This window comes from Manihot esculenta, chromosome 15 (genome assembly GCF_001659605.2).
Source record: "Manihot esculenta cultivar AM560-2 chromosome 15, M.esculenta_v8, whole genome shotgun sequence".
Taxonomy (NCBI): domain Eukaryota; kingdom Viridiplantae; phylum Streptophyta; class Magnoliopsida; order Malpighiales; family Euphorbiaceae; genus Manihot; species Manihot esculenta.
In genome coordinates, this window is record NC_035175.2 from 31,628,555 (window position 1) to 31,646,917 (window position 18,363).

The following is an 18,363-nucleotide window of genomic DNA, read 5'->3' on the forward strand; positions in this document are numbered from 1 at the left end:
GGCGGCCGAATGAACCTTCGGCTGCCGAACCTGAGTTCATCCAGAACTCAGCTTCGACGGCAAACCATCTTCTCCTTCCCTTCAACCACTCACAACATATATACGCAAACTCCTCAACACACATATACTCACGTATATGATCACAGGGGTCCAAAACTATCTAATAACCCCAAACAACAATTCAAACATAACACAGAAACATGTATACATGCATAAATCATCAAAACTACCTTTATTAACCTAAGCATGCATCTCTTTCCTTAATCCCCATAAAACCTTCAGAAAACATAGCACAAGGTCCGAATCTTCCCTTACCTCTGTACACAGGAAGATACACGTCCTGAACAAGGGAAACGGATCACCTTCTCTTCAAACTCTCAACTCTCAATCACTTAGTTTGTTTTTTTTTCAAAACTTTCATTACCTTAGCAAACACACATTACTCATCTGCATGAGCAGCTAATATCACTTGCAGATGAGTCATGAGAAACGTGGCCTGCTCTAGGGCAAGAATCTGAGGCCAACATCTGTCAAACTACATGACTCAGCTGGCTGGCCACCTCAGCGTCGGCTGCCCAATCGCATGCAAACTCATGCAACCTTCGGGGGCTGAACTTGCACTGTGGAAGCCGAACGTTGAGCACTTTCGGCGGCCGAACTTACCTTCGGCGGCCGAACTTGGCTCATCAGCCTTGGGTCATTTCAGTTCAAAACTTAAGTCCATTTGACTTAACACACATCACAACATATAGTAAAACATACATCCTACCCTCCTCTAGATATCCGACACCCCGGATTCCACCGGACGACAGGAATTCCGATGCCGGATTCTAGCCGGGTATTACATCTCCGCTCTGCTGCTATATGGGATAAACTGCCTAGTGACTTCCGGCTTAGGGCGTCTGCGACAACATTCGCCTTACCCGGATGATACTGGATTTTACAATCATAATCACTGAGCAATTCTACCCATCTTCTCTGCCTCAAATTCAACTCTCTCTGACTCAAGATGTACTGTAAACTCTTGTGATCGGTGAAGATCTCGCATTTAACCCCGTAGAGGTAATGCCGCCACATCTTAAGTGCAAAGATAACTGCTACCATCTCGAGGTCATGGGTGGGGTAATTTAACTCGTGCTTCTTCAACTGTCTAGAAGCATAAGCTATCACCCTATCACTCTGCATCAACACACAACCCAATCCCACTCGAGATGCATCACAGAACACTGTGAAATCCTCATTACTCACAGGCAGAGCTAACACTGGTGCTGTTGTCAATCTCCTTTTGAGCTCTTCAAAGCTCTCTTCACACTGGTCTGACCAGACAAACTTCTGGTTCTTCTGATTTAATTTGGTCATCGGAGCTGCTATCTTTGAGAAGTTCTGAACGAACCTCCTGTAGTAACCTGCCAGTCCTAGAAAGCTTTTAATCTCAGTCACTGTCGTGGGTCTGGGCCAGTTAGCTACAGCCTCTATCTTCTTGGGATCTACCTCAATACCCTCTGCTGATACCACATGTCCCAAGAAGGCAATGCTCCTCAATCAAAACTCACACTTCGAGAACTTGGCATACAAACCATGCTCTCTCAGTGTCTGCAGAACGATCCTTAGATGCTGGGCATGCTCCTCTGCATCTCTGGAATACACTAAGATATCATCGATGAACACAATGACAAAGTGATCCAGAAACTCACTGAATACCCTGTTTATGAGATCCATAAATGCTGCAGGGGCGTTAGTCAACCCGAACGACATCACTAAGAACTCATAATGCCCATATCTGGTCCTGAAAGCTGTCTTAGGCACATCTGCCTCTCTGACTCTCAACTGATGATACCCAGATCTCAGATCTATTTTAGAAAAACAACCTGCTCCAGCTAACTGGTCAAATAGATCATCAATCCGAGGTAAAGGATACCTATTCTTGGTAGTGACTTTGTTCAACTGTCTGTAGTCGATACAAAGTCTGAGGGATCCATCCTTCTTTCTGACAAAAAGCACTGGAGCACCCCAAGGTGAGGTACTGGGGCGGATGAAACCCTTATCTACCAAGTCCTGCAACTGCTCTTTCAACTCTTTTAACTCTGCTGGCGCCATCCTGTAGGGAGGAATAGAGATAGGTCTGGTACCTGGCAGTAATTCAATTTCAAACCCTATCTCCCTATCAGGTGGGAGTCCTGGTAAATCGTCTGGGAACACATCGAGAAACTCTCGGACTACTGGTACTGTGGCTGGTTCCCGCACCTGACTGTCTAGCTCTCTCACATGAGCTAGAAACCCCTGACAACCCCTCCTAAGCAAACGACGAGCCTGAAGGGCTGAAATCATACCTCTGGGTGTACCTCTCCTGTCTCCTCTGAAGACACACTCTGACCCATCCTGATCTCTACACCTCACTAGCTTCTCTCTACAGTCCAAAGTAGCACTATATGTAGATAACCAATCCATCCCTAGAATGACATCAAAATCCGTCAAATCTAGAACCACAAGGTCAGCTGGAAGGTATCTACCCTCTATAAACACTGGACTGAAACGACAGACTGACACTGCCACTGATGGGTCACACTTAGGTCCACTGACCCAGAGAGGATACTCTAACTCAGAACTGATCAAACCCAATCTCTCTATGGCTCTCGAAGCAATAAAGGAATGAGAAGCACCGGGGTCCATCAAAGCATACACATCTGAACACCCAATGATGAGATTACCTGACACCACTGTGTTCGACGTGTTAGCCTCCTCCTGTGTCACAGTGAAAATCCGTGCTGGGGCTATCGGATTTCCACCTCGGGAACCTGCTGCTGAAGTAGAGGCTGCCCCTCTCCCTCTACCTCTGCCACTACTCTGAGGCATGACTGGAGCTGCTGGCCGAACAACTGGTTGTACCACACTGTCTGAACTCATCTGCTGGGATGGTGCAAAAGTCACCTGAGGACAATTCCGAGCAATATGTCCTTCCTGTCCACAGCGAAAACAAGCTGTAGATCCCAACCGACAAACTCCTCCATGTGGTTTTCCGCATCGTCTGCAGACTGGAGCTGTGCCAGAGCTTGAGCCACTACCTATTCCCAGACCTGACTTCACTTTACTCCAGAACTTACTCTTTGTTCCTTTTGCTCTATCCCATCTCTTACTGCCTGGAGTGGGGGCTTTAGAACCCGAAGCTTGTGCCTTTGACTGTTTCTGAATATTAGCACTAGCTTCCATTTTCCTGGCTGCGTCCACTATCGTGTGGAAACTCTCCTTTTCTGCTGGAAGAATCAAGGAAGCATACCTGGGATGCAGTCTCATAGTATATCTCCTTGCCTTCTTCTGATCAGTATCATAGGCTTGACCCACGTACTGAAGCAGATCCAGGAACTTATCTGTGAATTCATCAACACTCATTTCATCTGTCTGTCTCAACTGTTCGAACTCGATTACTTTCATCTCCCTGGAGCTATCAGGAAAAGCCCACCCTGCAAACTCATTGGCGAACTCTCCCCATGACATGCTGTCCATTCTAGGCTCCACATAATTCTTAAACCATTCTCTGGCCTTCTTGCATTTTAATGTGAAACCTGCCATCTCAATGGCTCTCCTATCATCTGCTCCTAATTCACTGGTTATCATCCTAACTGCTCTAAGGTAATCAAATGGATCATCTCCCGTGTTGTATTTCGGAGCATCCAATTTCAAGTACTCCGTCATTTGCACTTTACCTCCAGATGAGCTAGGTTGTTGTCTGTCAACAACAGGGGCTACTGGTTCTGGTGGTGGTACTGGGTCATTTGGTTCTGGGTATGCGGCACTGGGATGGGTAGGGGAAGATGGATACATAGGATATGGTGGATAGTAAGAGGGATAAGGCATATATGGCATATAAGGGGGATATGGAACAAAACTAGAGTACTCCGACATACCTCCTATCGGATACTCTGGATAGCCAAAACCTGAGGTCTGAGCACCTCCCTGCGACTCTCCCATACCTTCCTCAAAGCTGCCTATACCCATACTATCATCTCTAGACTGATCAATCTCCATAGCTTCCCTCCTTTCCTCTGATCTTCCTCCCCTAGCTGTACCTCTTCTGCTCTCGTCTACAGACCTTCTAGGGTCTATTGACGTACCTTCCCTGCTAGATCTCTGAGACCTTTCCCTAGGCAATGCAGGAGGACGAGCAGCTGGTCTCTCACTTTTTGGTGGGACTCCAGTCAATCGAGCTGATCGACGAGTTCCTCTCATCTTTACTCTGGAAACACAACATATAACATAACACTTTAGCACATAAACAGTACATAGCAATAAGGCACATGCATAACTCATGGCATAACACAGATAGGACTCAAAACCCTATCCTAGTGGACATGATTTCCTATTGTGCTTGACCCCTTCTACCCTGTATGAGCCCGACACTGTCTCTATAGGTCCGATCATGTGAACCTAGGGCTCTGATACCAATCTGTAACGACCCCAAAATGGACCGTTACCGGCGCTAGGATTCAGGTCGGCTTAAGGCCGCCAGAACCCGTAGCAAGCCTGCTATATTCGCTGTGTACCTGTAAACCTCATACATGATCATACATTTTCCTGTGAAAATAAAAACTCGGTTTTAAACCAAGGCTTAACCTGTGCATGCACTATCACTGTACTCTGTACTCTGTACTCTGTACCCCTGGCTAGAGCTTGCTCTAGATGGGTTAACTCATACTTGTTAAGCCTGGTTTTCACATACAAGAAAACATATATACATATACAGATCATGTACAAAACATACATCACTAGGTCAAGCACATTTCTAACTGTATACACAACTAGTACATCTCTTTAATATTACATGTCCATTCTAAGCTATTACAATTCTCTTTACTCTTCCTGTACTCTGCTGAACTGTCCCTGCACACGGTACACTGAACCTGCAAAACTGGGGTTAAGGGAGTGGGATGAGCTCTATAGCCCAGTGAGTAGAACAGTAGAACATCTCAGTAACATATGATCTCATGGAATGCGTCACAGCACAGACAAGCCACATCAAGAGTAAACCTGTCACCACATAGTCCCAGTAACTCTGTGCCAGGGCGTAGAATCGAGCACCTGGTCTTCCTGTCATATATGTATATGTGTATATAACACCTCTGTACTTACCATTGCCAGGGCGTAGTCAAAGGCTCCTGGACTTTGCTATACCTGCCAGGGCGTAGTCAAAGGCTCCTGGACTTCGCTATACCTGCCAGGGCGTAGTCAAAGGCTCCTGGACTTCCTGTCTGAGACTATTGGATCATTCAGCATTTACCCACATCAACAAAGAACTATGCAATGCACCATATTCGTGGTTACTAATGTACTCAACCTAAGGCATAATCATGATGCATGAGATATGCTAAAACATTCCATTGTGTGCAAGTAAAAGAGTTAAGTTTAGTTCCACTCACCTCTGGCTAACTGGACTGACTGACTCTGCAGGCTCTGAACCTCTGGAGCAGAACTCACTGCTGCTCTCTCTGGTTCCTCTGATCTGTACCTATACAGACGGACTCAAATGAGGGACCAAACAAGCTGATGAATAACTCTCTTAAACTCCCCAAGAATCCCCTTAAACTCACTCAACTATCCATGCAAAGCATGCAAAAGAAAGCTGGACAGGACACTTTCGGCGGTAGGTTCGGCGGCCGAAAGTCCTCTCCAGAGATGAAACTGAAGCACCTTCGGCGGCCGAATCTCAAGCTTCGGCGGCCGAACCCTTTCGGGGGCAAGTCTCGGGGGTCAAAAGGCACTCCAGAGACGAAAGTCTCTAACCTTCGGCGGCACCTTCGGCGGCCGAATCCCCCAAACAGAGCCGAACATGCAAACCTCGCGGGGGCAAGCTGTGGCAGCCTAAGCCACCATGCAAGAGGTTCGGCGGCCGAATGAACCTTCGGCTGCCGAACCTGAGTTCCTCTAGAACTCAGCCCCGACGGCAAACAAGCTCCTCCATCCCTTCAAGCTCTCAAAACATGCATACCTCAACTCCTCAACACACATATACTCATGTATATGTACAAAGGGGTCCAAAACTACCTAAAAACCCCAACAACCACATCACACAAAACACATAATCATGCGTACAAGCTCAACCATCCAATACACCCTTTGTCACCTAAGCATGCATCTCTACCCAAACCTTTATAAAACTGCTGTAAAATAGGAAAACATGTTCAAGATCTTCACTTACCTCCTGTAGTCAAGAAGATGAACGATCTGAACAAGAAAGTGAATCAACTCTCTTCACACGCATAAACTCTCAAACCTAAGCTTTTTGCTTCACACTCTCAAAACTTTTGACACCAAACAAAACAATACACTTGCAGGAGCTGTACCATATAGGAGACGTGGCCAAGCTTCTGGACAGGGTGTGGAGCCAACACCTGTCCAAAATGCTGACTAAGGAATGCTCAATAGTTGGCTAGCCATCTCAGCTTCGGCTGCCGAATCGCATGCAAAACCATGCAACATTCGGGGGCCGAACCTGAACTTCGGAAGCCAAACATTGGGCACTTTCGGCGGCCGAACTTACCTTCGGCGGCTGAACATGGCAAAAGTCTCCATAGCCTTTTCTCTTCCAACCTCAAACCAATTCAACTCAAAACCTTAAAATTCAGCATAACACTGGAGTAAAACATAAATCCTACCCGTCTAGAGGCTTCCGACATCCCGAATTCCATCGGAAAGTAGAATTCTGATGCCGGTCTCCAGCCAGGTATTACAAGTTATGCATATGCATTATTGTTATGTGATGTTTCTATGCTGATGTGTGCTGTTATGTTGTTTTCCAGAAAGTTAAGATGAGAGGAACTCGTCGATCTGCACGATTGACTGGAGTCCCACCAGTGAATGAGGGCTCAGATGCTCGTCCTCCTGCGTTGCCAAGAGCAAGGTCTCAGAGATCAAGCAGGGAGGGTATGTCAAGGGACCCTAGAGGGTCTTTTGATGCGAGCAGAAGAGGAGCAGTTAGAGGAGGGAGCGCAGAGGAAGTGAGGGAGGCTATGGATGTGGACCAGGCAAGAGAGGAAAGCATGGGTATGGGCAGGTCTGAAGAGGGTATGGGAGAGTCTCAGGGAGGCGCTCAGGTCTCGGGGTTCGGTTATTCACCCTTTCCACAGGGCCCAGGGTATCCGATGGGGGGTACGTCGGATTACTCTAGTTTTACCCCATATCCTACCTACATGCCTTATATGCCTTATCCTCCTTTTTACCCACCATATCCCATGTATCCACCCACACCTTTCCATCCCAGTACAGCATACCCAGAGTCAAGTTCAACACCTTCTACTCCACCACCAGAACCAGAACTAGTAGCCCCAGTTGTCCAAGCACCTCAACCTAGCTCATCTAGGGTAAGTAGGGTGAAGATGACAGAGTATCTAAAGTTGGATGCTCCCAAGTACAACACGGGAGACGACCCTTTTGAGTACCTCATGTTGGTTAAGATGATAACCGACGAGTTAGGAGCTGATGACAGCAGAGCCATTGAGATGGCAGGGTTCACACTGAGATGTAAGAAAGCTCAAGAGTGGTACAAGACTTATGTGAACCCCAGGTTGGACAACATGACATGGGAAGAGTTCGCCAATGAGTTTGCAGGGTGGGCTTTTCCAGACAGTTCCAAGGAGCTGAAAGTTATAGAGTTTGAACAGCTGAGACAGACTGAAGAGATGAGTTTAGATGAATACAAAGATAAGTTCCTGGATCTGTTACAGTATGTGAGTCAGGCTTATGACACTGACCAGAAGAAGGCAAGGAGATATACCATGAGACTTCATCCCAGGTATTCCTCCTTGATTCTTCCAGCAGAGAAAGAAAGTTTCCACTCTATAGTGGATGCCGCTAGGAAGATGGAGGCAAGTGCCATCATTCAGGGGACAGTTAAACGGCAAATGGCACAGTCTTCGAGTTCGAAGACCCCTGGTGCAGCAGCTGACAGGAGCGGTTGTCGAAGCCGGTCAAAAATAACCTTCTTGGTTACCTACAATTTACAACTGCAGATAGTGGTGAAGGATCGTATCCACAGAGAATTGATTACCTATTTATTTATCTCAATCAAGACCAATAGAACTAATTGAAAGCACAAGTGAAAGCAAGTGATCAAAGAGAAATAGAAACAAGTGCAAGGAAAGTAAAAGGGGGGTTTTGAGATTGATTTGTCTAACAACTATTGAAGGCAATTAGAACAGCAAGTAATCAAAATAAAAGAAGAAATCAATATGAGAAAAGTCTAGTTGAAGATATGGATCCACTTTGGTTGTTTGGGTTGATCATTGAAACATGGTTATCTTGATTGATTCAATAGGTTGGTTATGGGGGTGGAAGACGCTTCTCACTACCATGTCTTTCCTTATGAACAAACTGATTAGGGAACGTCCTCTAACCAATTACTAATCAACAAATTTCCAAGGAACGTCCTTGGGCCATAGTCATCAAAATAATTGCCAATTGCATGAAGAACAAGATCCAAACCCTAGCTACTCAAACGTATGAGATGTTGCTAGATCACACAATTTCTTGGGTTTTTACCCCAAGTGTTCTATGGACAGAATATTTCCAGCAATTACGGACTAACAAATATCCAATCCAACAATCAATTAACTTTGCAATCAAGAATCAAGTGGCCAATTTGATCAAAACAACAAAGTAATCTTAGAATTAAGCACAATTGCATGAATATTGAATAAACCAAAATCAAACACTTTATGTTCAGATCTCACAACCTTTTAAACAACCTTAGTTTCAACCAAACTTCAACTAGAGAGAAGGGTTTCAGCCACTCATGGCTGAACCAAAACAGAAAATAAAAGAAAAGAAAGCAAGAAGAAGAAGAACTAAGGTGGAGGAGCCTTGGAGAGCCTTGAGAAGTTGTATGGAACAAAATCTGCCTCTTCTTGTCTTCTTGAAGCCTTTAAATAGATCTTGAGAGGCTCCTTAGGGTTTGGTAGCAGTCCATGAGTCTTTTAGAGGCTGTCCAAAGTGCCCTTGGTCCCATATGTGCCTTCTTTGTGCATGGGTGAAGGCAAAAACGAGATACATGTGATGGGGGCAAGTGGGGACTCTTTGGTCTTTTTAATTGCTGCCCAAGGTCTTCAAGATGTTGCCTAAAGAGTTAAGAGGCTGCCCATGCACTAATAAGGAAGGTGAAGCCTCCTTTAGAATTTTGAATGTGCATGATACTAAGTGGGAAACATGTGATCTTCAAGATTTGGCTTCCTTAATAAGCTTGATCTTGAAATCCAATATTTGAATGTGAATCTTGAAGATTTTGATCTCAAGATACTTCCCTTGTTTGGCTCCTCAAATATGGCAACTTGAGATATGGCTTCTTGAATAAGGAAAGAGTGCATTGGGAGGCATTTTCGACTGCCTAAAATGAGTTTCGGAGGCTGGACCTTCGGTTCTGGATGTAAGGTTTGGAGGCCGAAGGTGCCCCCGAAGGTGGGTGACTTTGGCCTCTGGACTTGACTTTAGGCCGCCGAAAGTGCCCCCGAAAGTGGGTGACTTTCGGCTTTCGAAAGTGCCTCCGAAAGTGCTTCCGAAGGTGGGTGACTTTCGGCTTCCGAAAGTGCTTCCGAAAGTGGCTGTTTTTTGGCATTCTTTGGCACTTTTAAGAGCATTTTCTTCAAATTGTTTCTTCACACCTAATATTTGCAAAACATGATTAAAACCACAAAATTAGGTAGAATAGGTGCAAATAAACATCAATAAGATCATGAAAATATGGACTAAAATATGCTCTATCAAATACCCCCACACTTAAGCTTTTGCTTGTCCTCAAGCAAACAAACATAGTTAAATAAGTTCTCTTTGCTCTAGATCCTTATTTCCACTTAAGCTCATACTCTAGACACTTATTTTTAATCATTGCCGTGAAGAATATATGCATGAAGATTACTTACCTTCTTTCCTTGTTTCCCTTTTGCTTACCATGGCTAGGATTTGTTTTCCTCAAGAGAGACATGCACATTAGTTTGTTAAGACTTTTTCTAGCTTTTGGATTGACTTGCCCTTACCTTGAAGTACTTTATTTAGGCTTTTGCACTTTAGATCTTGCTTGGAAAGGTCACCAACCTATTTTTGATTTGAAGGTTTATATTTTTCAGTTGGTCACCTATCCAAGTGGCTACTAGTCTTGTTCATAGTCTTTTGACCATAGGAACAATTTTCAATTTGTGCTTTTGAGGTCTTTGCCTTTGCTGAATTTTCTTTCTCTCAATGATTTGGGCAAATCAACACCAATTGCTAAATCAAGTCACATTAGGTTCATTCACACAACTTTAATTTATTCTCAATCAATTAAGGGTCATCAATATATTTTTCACCATTGGCAAACTCAAAGATTCAATTCAAAAGGCAATTCTCAAACATGAATACAACTCACTGCAATTGATTCAACATAAGTTTAAAGAGTTATCACATTAATGGGGTCATGGAAAGAAAAACTCATTCAACATAGTTCATCAGTTTGAGTAGAGAAAAACAAAAAGAAGAAGAAGAAGGTTGTGGTTGTGTGTATTTTATTGAAAGCATAAACAAATTAAAATTCAACTGTGGCTAATTAGCTTAAGACTGAAAGAAAAAAGAAAAAAATTTTGCAATTTGAAAGCATGAAAAATCGTAGAAGAGAAGGGGAGAAGAAGAAGGGAGGAAGAAGAAGAGAGATATGCACCCCCACACTTAAATCATGCATTGTCCTCAATGTAAAAGAAGAGAAAAAAAAAAGAGAACAAAGGAATCTGAATACTCCCCTGGGGTGTGGTGTGCATGGTGCAATTCACTTTAGGCAGAATGAGTGACGAACAGATGTTCGTCTGGGAACTCTTCTTTGACTGGGCATGGTGCAGAGCTGGAGGGAAGTCGGCTGAGGTGGTCTGCCACAAGGCTTTCTTTGCCCTTCTTGTCTCTTATCTCAAGATCAAATTCTTGTAGAAGTAGAATCCACCTAATGAGCCTTGGTTTTGCTTCTTTTTTCTTGATCAAATATCGCAAGGCTGCATGGTCAGAATAGACAATGACTTTGGTTCCCAAAAGATATGGTCTGAACTTCTCCAAAGCAAATACAACTGCCAAGAGTTCTTTTTCAGTTGTTGTGTAGTTGCTTTGTGTAGCATCTAGTGTGCGAGAGGCATAGTGAATGACATGGGGTAAGTGTCCTACACGTTGCCCTAAGACTGCTCCTACTGCGTAATTGCTTGCATCACACATGATTTCAAATGGTAAGTTCCAGTCAGGTCCTTGAATAATTGGGGCAGTCACAAGCAATTCTTTAATTAAATTGAATGCCTTTTTGCAATCTTCATCAAAATCAAATGTCACATCCTGTTGGAGCAATTTGCATAATGGCAAAGTGATTTTTGAGAAGTCTTTGATGAATCTTCTATAGAATCCTGCATGGCCAAGGAAGGAGCGGATGTCTCTAACATTTGTGGGGTAAGGCAGATTTTTGATGGTATCCACCTTAGCTTTGTCCACTTCAATGCCCTTAGCTGAAACAACATGACCTAAGACCATACCTTGATTAACCATAAAATGACATTTTTCATAATTAAGCACAAGGTTAGTCTCAATGCATCTTTGCAAGATCTTTTCTAAATTGGTAAGGCATTCATCAAAAGAATTTCCATGAACTGTGAAGTCATCCATAAATACCTCAATTGTCTTACCCACATAGTCAGAAAATATGCTCATCATGCAGCGCTGGAAGGTGGCAGGTGCATTGCATAGTCCAAATGGCATTCTTCTAAAGGCAAAAGTGCCAAAAGGACAAGTAAAGGTGGTTTTCTCTTGGTCCTCTGGGACAACTGGAATTTGATAGAAACCTGAATAACCATCAAGACAACAATAGTGAGATTTACCTGCAAGCCTTTCTAGCATCTGATCAATGAAAGGCAGTGGGAAGTGGTCCTTCCTTGTTGCAGCATTGAGCTTTCTATAGTCCATGCATACTCTCCATCCATTTTGAACTCTTATGGGAACAAGTTCTCCTTCAGCATTTGGAACAGTGGTGATTCCAGTTTTCTTTGGTACTACATGTACAGGGCTCACCCATTTGCTGTCAGAGATTGGGTATATGATGCCGCATCAAGGAGTTTGACTATCTCTTTTTTTACTACCTCCATCATAGGTGGGTTCAGTCTTCTTTGAGCATCTCTGACTGGCTTGCACTCATCCTCCATGTGAATTCTATGCATGCAGGTGGAGGGAGAGATACCTTTGATGTCATCAATGGTCCATCCTATGGTCCTTTTGTGTTTCTGTAGTACCTTCAAGAGGCTTGATTCTTCTTGTTGGCTCAATTCATTGGACACTATTACTGGTAGTGTCTTGTTTGCTCCTAAGTACATGTACTTCAGATGGTCTGGGAAAGGCTTCAGATTAGAAGGTTGTTGCAAAGGTGGATTAGAAGGGCTTGCTTGCGATGGGGCCTGCTGTGTGAGGTTCGGCGGCCGAAAAGGTTCTGCGTTCGGCGGCCGAATTCCTTCAGTTTTTGGAATGAGCTGTGGCGATGGATGCGGCTTTCGCAAGTCAGTGGGGTTCGGCAGCCGAAAGATGTTCGGCGGCCGAAGGATGTCTTGCGGCCGAAGGATGTCTTCTTTCTGTGCAATGTTTCCCTGAAGTGGTGCGACAGAATCTGGTTCCTGAGGAGCAGTAGGGTTCGGCAGCCGAAAGTGGGCTATGTTCGGCGGCTGAATGTCTTCTGTCTGTGCTACCTCAACTTGCTGAATGCTGCAGATTGTTTCTTTTAGTTTTTGGGTTTCAATCCTGCAAAGATCATCATCTAAAATGCAATCTTGATTTTCATTAAACACATCTTGGCTTAAACAATCAATAATATCAAGACCATAAACTGGGGACATATCATGTGGATATTTCATGGCATCATAGACATTGTACTTAATGACTTCCCCTTCAAATTCCATGGTAAGGGTACCATCATGCACATCGATTTTAGTTCTAGCAGTACTCAAGAAAGGACGTCCAAGAAGAATGTCAGAACTAGTATTGCAACTATCTTCCTTAGTATCAATCACATAAAAATCAGCAGGGAAGACAAGTTCATCTACTTGGACTAACACATCTTTCAGAACACCTATGGGGTGTACTACAGATCTATCAGCCAATTGTATCACAACTCTTGTTTCTTTGAGTGCACATGCATTGAGAGATTTGTAGATGGAGAGAGGCATGACATTGATAGATGCACCAAGATCACACATGGCTTTCTTGATACCAACATTCCCAATTTTACAAGAGATAGCAAACATACCTTTGTCCTTGCATTTGGTAGGGAGTTCTCTTTTAATAACAGCAGTAACTACCTCACCCACACTTACTTTTTCTCTTTCAGCAAGCTTCCTTCTATTGGTACAAAGTTCTTTCAGAAATTTGGCGTACCTAGGGATCTGCTTGACAGCGTCTAACAGTGGTATGTTGATTTTCACTTTTCTGAAAGTCTCGAGGATCTCCTTTTCCTCTTTTTCTTTTTGTGTTCTTTCAAATCTTTTTGGAAAAGGAGGTGGGATGTGAAAACTTTTCTTTTGATCAGTCTTGTGCGCATGAGGTGGATCAGATTGAGATGGAGAGGCTTCAGGTGGCCTTGGTTCTTGCGCAGGGGGTGTCCTTGGTTCAACTTCCTTCTCTTGCTCATGATTAGTATCTTGAAGCTCTTTGCCACTTCTCAAAGTAATAGCACTAACATTCTGTCTGGGGTTAGTTTCAGTTTGAGAAGGGAGCTTACCTTGGGATTCAGATCTGCCGATGGATGCAGCCAGTTGGCCTATCTCTTGTCGCATGCCTTGCATGGTATTTACCATTGTTTGCATCATGGTTTGCGTCATCTTTTCAAGGTTCTGATTTGGATTTGAAGGTGCTGGTTGGGCTTGGTTTCTTTGGAAATTTTGGTAATTCTGATCATTGTTGGCCTTTCCATAGCTAAAATTGGGGTGGTCTCTCCAACCTGGATTGTATGTATTAGAATATGGATCGTATCTGGGTTGGTTGTTGTACCTCCCAATTGCATTGACTTGCTGATTTCTTCTTGGAGGGTAGGACATTGATCAGTGGGGTGTCCTACATATGAGCAGATACCACACGGCCTAGGAGGCTGGGGTGCTTGAATCTGTTGCACAACATCTACCACAATATTTTTCATAACAGATGTTAGTTTAGACATGGTGGGAAAACTTACCTCATTGGCCCTTTGTAGTTGCCTTTCTTCTCCATACTGTCTAGATGAGGCTGCAAGAGTAGATATCAGTTCTTTCATCTCCCTTGGTGACTTGTCTAGGATAGATCCTCCACAGGCTACATTTATGAGTTTCCTTTCTGATGGAATCAATCCTCCATAGAAGAACTGAATGAGGGCTTTGTCTGACATATCATGTTGTGGACAACCTGTACACAGTCTTTCAAACCTTTCCCAATAATCATATAAGTCCTCAGTTGGTTTTTGCCTTATGCTAGTGATTTCTCTTATTATGCCAATTGATTTAGATGGTGGGAAGTATTTGTCCAAAAAGGCTTGGACCATATCATCCCAAGAAGTTATAGATCCAGGTGGCAAATAAAATAACCAATCCTTAGCATGGTCATCTAATGAAAAGGGGAAAGCTCTCAGTTTAAAATGATCTTCAGAGATCCCTTGAGGTCTCATAGATGAGCAAATAATTTTAAATTCTTTTAAGTGCTTATGTGGATTTTCATTCTCTCTACCTCTAAACTTAGGAAGAATATGTATCAAACCTGTCTTGAGTTCAAAGGGAACTGTAAGAGGTGGATAGGTGATGCAAAGTGGAGCATAATCACCTATAGGAATTGCTAACTCTCTCATGGTTCTTTCTCTTTATGCTTGTGGCCTATTTGCTGAGTTTTCTTGAACTATTTGGCCTTGGACAGCATGTCCATCATGGGCAGCAGCTGGTGCTTGAGGTTCTGCCATTGGGGCAAGATTCAGTTGCTGGAGTGAAGGACTTTCGGCGGCCGAATGTTGGGATGGTTCGGCGGCTGAAGGTTGGGCAGAATGTTCTTCAGGCGCAGAGGCTTGCTTTCCTAGCCTTCTGAGGGTGCGTTCAATTTCTGGATCAAAGGGCAGAGTGTCCCTATGCTCAGATCTGGTCATGAAAGAAAAATAAACAAACAAGTAAAATCAATTCCCCGGCAACGGCGCCAATTTTTGATAGGAGCGGTTATCGAAGCCGGTCAAAAATAACCTTCTTGGTTACCTACAATTTACAACTACAGATAGTGGTGAAGGATAGTATCCACAGAGAATTGATTACCTATTTATTTATCTCAATCAAGACCAATAGAACTAATTGAAAGCACAAGTGAAAGCAAGTGATTAAAGAGAAATAGAAACAAGTGCAAGGAAAGTAAAAAGGGGGGTTTTGAGATTGATTTGTCTAACAACTATTGAAGGCAATTAGAATAGCAAGTAATCAAAATAAAAGAAGAAATCAATATGAGAAAAGTCTAGTTGAAGATATGGATCCACTTTGGTTGTTTGGGTTGATCATTGAAACATGGTTATCTTGATTGATTCAATAGGTTGGTTATGGGGATGGAAGACGCTTCTCACCACCATGTCTTTCCTTATGAACAAACTGATTAGGGAACGTCCTCTAACCAATTACTAATCAACAAATTGCCAAGGAACGTCCTTGGGCCATAGGCATCAAAACAATTGCCAAGGAACATCCTTGGGCCATAGGCATCAAAACAATTGCCAATTGCATGAAGAACAAGAAAGATCCAAACCCTAGCTACTCAAACGCATGAGATGTTGCTAGATCACACAATTTCTTGGGTTTTTACCCCAAGTGTTCTATGGACAGAATATTTTCAGTAATTACGGACTAACAAATATCCAATCCAACAATCAATTAACTTTGCAATCAAGAATCAAGTGGCCAATTTGATCAAAACAACAAAGCAATCTTAGAATTAAGCACAATTGCATGAATATTTAATAAACCAAAATCAAACACTTTATGTTCAGATCTCACAACCTTTTAAACAACCTTAGTTTCAATCAAACTTCAACTAGAGAGAAGGGTTTCAGCCACTCATGGCTGAACCAAAACAGAAAATAAAAGAAAAGAAAGCAAGAAGAAGAAGAACTAAGGTGGAGGAGCCTTGGAGAGCCTTGAGAAGTTGTATGGAATAAAATTTGCCTCTTCTTGTCTTCTTGAAGCCTTTAAATAGATCTTGAGAGGCTCCTTAGGGTTTGGTAGTAGTCCATGAGTCTTTTAGAGGCTGTCCAAAGTGCCCTTGGTCCCATATGTGCCTTCTTTGTGCATGGGTGAAGGCAAAAACGAGATGCATGTGATGGGGGGCAAGTGGGGGCTCTTTGGTCTTTTTAATTGCTGCCCAAGGTCTTCAAGATGTTGCATAAAGAGTTAAGAGGCTACCCATGCACTAATAAGGAAGGTGAAGCCTCCTTTAGAATTTTGAATGTGCATGATACTAAGTGGGAAACATGTGATCTTCAAGATTTGGCTTCCTTAATAAGCTTGATCTTGAAATCCAATATTTGAATGTGAATCTTGAAGATTTGGATCTCAAGATACTTCCCTTGTTTGGCTCCTCAAATATGGCAACTTGAGATATAGCTTCTTGAATAAGAAAAGAGTGCATTGGAAGGCATTTTCGGCTACCTAAAATGAGTTTCGGAGGCTGGACTTTCGGCTCTGGACGCAAGGTTCGGCGGCCGAAGGTGCCCCCGAAGGTGGGTGACTTTCGCCTCTGGACTTGACTTTAGGCCGCCGAAAGTGCCCCCGAAAGTGGGTGACTTTCGGCTTCCGAAAGTGCCTCCGAAAGTGCTTCCGAAGGTGGGTGACTTTCGGGTTCCGAAAGTGCTTCCGAAGGTGCTTCCGAAAGTGGCTGTTTTTTGGCATTCTTTGGCACTTTTAAGAGAATTTTCTTCAAATTGTTTCTTCACACCTAATATTTGCAAAACATGATTAAAACCACAAAATTAGGTAGAATAGGTGCAAATAAACATCAATAAGATCATGAAAATATGGACTAAAATATGCTCTATCAGCAGCGTCTGGCAGCAGTAAGAAAGGAGAAAATTTTAAAGCAAGGAAGGGTAAGTTCTGGAATAAGATTAAGTCTAGTCTGGGAATGGGTAGTGGCTCAAGCTCTGGCATAGGCAGTACAATGTGCATGAAATGTAGAAGGCCGCACAAAGGAGTTTGTCGTATGGGATCTACAGCCTGCTTTAAGTGTGGACAGGAGGGACATTTTGCTCGGGAATGTCCTCAGTTGACCTTTATGGCACCATCCCAGCAGATGAGCTCAGGCAGTGTGGCACAGCCAGCAGTTCCAGCCATGCCTCAGAGCAGTGGCAGAGGCAGAGGAAGAGGGTTAGCCTCTTCTTCAGCGGCAGGTTCCCGAGGTGACGGTCCGATAGCCCCAGCACGGATCTTCACTGTGACTCAAGAGGAGGCAAACACGTCGAACACAGTGGTGTCAGGTAACCTCTTAATTGGGTGTTCTGATGTGTATGCTCTGATGGACCCTAGTGCTTCTCACTCTTTTATTGCTTCGAGAGTCGTGGAGAGATTGGGTCTGATGATCTCTGAGTTAGAGTGTCCTCTCTGGGTCAGTGGACCCAAATGTGACCCATCAGTGGCAGTGTCAGTCTGTCGCTTCAGTCCAGTGTTCATAGAGGGTAGATGCCTTCCAGCTGACCTAGTGGTTCTAGATTTGACGGATTTTGATGTCATTCTAGGGATGGATTGACTATCTACATATGGAGCTACCTTGGACTGCAGAGACAAAGTCGTTAGTCTCAGAGATCAGGATGGGTCAGAGTGTGTCTTCAGCGGAGACAGGAGGGGGACACCTAGAGGTTTGATCTCAGCCCTTCAGGCTCGTCGTTTGCTTAGGAGGGGTTGTCAGGGGTTTCTAGCTCATGTGAGAGCGATAGATAGACAGGTTAGGGAACCAACCTCAGTTCCAGTAGTCCGAGAGTTTCTTGATGTCTTCCCAGACGAGCTTCCAGGACTACCACCTGATAGGGAGATAGAGTTTGCAATAGAATTGCTGCCTGGTACCAGACCTATCTCTAGTCCTCCCTACAGGATGGCGCCAGTAGAGTTAAAAGAGTTGAAAGAGCAGCTGCAGGACTTGGTAGATAAGGGTTTCATTCGCCCTAGTACCTCGCCTTGGGGTGCTCCAGTGCTTTTTGTCAGAAAGAAGGATGGATCCCTCAGACTTTGTATCGACTATCGACAGTTGAACAAGGTCACTACCAAGAATAAGTATCCCCTGCCTAGGATCGATGATCTATTCGATCAACTAGCTGGAGCAGGTTGTTTCTCTAAAATAGATCTGAGGTCCGGGTATCATCAG